Source organism: Sinocyclocheilus rhinocerous, unplaced genomic scaffold (assembly GCF_001515625.1).
Source record: "Sinocyclocheilus rhinocerous isolate Xijiao unplaced genomic scaffold, SAMN03320098_v1.1 scaffold1254, whole genome shotgun sequence".
Classification (NCBI taxonomy): Eukaryota; Metazoa; Chordata; class Actinopteri; order Cypriniformes; family Cyprinidae; genus Sinocyclocheilus; species Sinocyclocheilus rhinocerous.
The window spans coordinates 683778-684912 of NW_015643643.1; the positions used below are offsets into that span (position 1 = coordinate 683778).

Genomic DNA, 1135 nt, shown 5'->3' on the forward strand with positions numbered 1-1135 from the left:
ATAATGGGAACACAGAATGATCTTGGAGAGAGCTTTACCGAGCTGACTGTCGTAACTGAATGCTACCAGGGTTTAAAGGCTGAACGAATGACTCACAGCCACAGCGGAGAAAAGAGTTTGTGTGAACTTTAATGTAAGGACTTAAATATTAATTTTCGGATTCAACTTAGACCAGTCTACATTTTTATGTAACTGACTTAAAAATTATGACCAATCTTAAAAAAAATTTTTTTTTTAAATAAAAAATTGGATGATTAACTTGTAAGACTAGTCTAAACATTTTATGCAACTGGCCACAGATTGCTAAGAGAGATGAAATAGTAAAGAATCCAACATGGTGGTGTTGGTATAATTACCAAATACCAACAAGAACAAGGACCCAATCGAACATGAACCACAGACAGCTTGTTTAGAAAAGCACATCAATAGGTTTATTATCTCAAGCACCAGGGGAAATTGAGAATCGGCCCCCAGGTGCCGAGATCTTTTTACAGGTGTACCATTGAAATCATTCTGTCAGGTAGTATTATTTCCTGTTAGAAAAGCTGGACTAATGCAAAACTGTCAAGGCATGCACAGGGTGGTGTAGTAAGATAAATGTATCAACAAGGATGTGCTGCCCAACATGTAATCTTCAGGTAGATCAGGTAGAAAAGGACTAAAGCCAGAAACAAATGATTAAAGATCTCAGCCTCCTAAACAACGTCCTTTTTCATTACTTTCCCCTGTATATCCAAACACTTAATGTGGTACGTGAATATAAGGTATTTTAATTTTCACCCTCAACGCAAATCTGCATATCTCATCATTATGTAGGCTATCATAGGCAAGGATTTTGCACAATATCAGCATAAATACTTGTCATTTACTGGTGTAAATGCATTAAAGTTACTTGCATTTGTCACTGAAGACCAGCTATGATGACTTAATACATAATGACAATACATCACTAATTACTAAACTGGCCCAAGTTTCTTTATTTTTTAAGATTATTAGGTCCATACACCTTTATAGCTTTACTGAGTGATTGCCAATTAAGGTTAACACACAACAAACCAATATGAGCACGCTTTATAAATAGTTTATATATATATATATATATATATTATTTTTTTTTTTGCCAAAAGTTTTGGCA

General features: G+C 34.5%; 1 protein-coding gene across 4 annotated transcripts in view; it reads right to left on the reverse strand.

Moving 5' to 3' along the window:
• Window positions 1–1135, reverse strand: part of LOC107757653 (ADP-ribosylation factor-like protein 13B) — a 22841-nt gene that overhangs the window by 17058 nt on the left and 4648 nt on the right. The window lies entirely within an intron of this gene.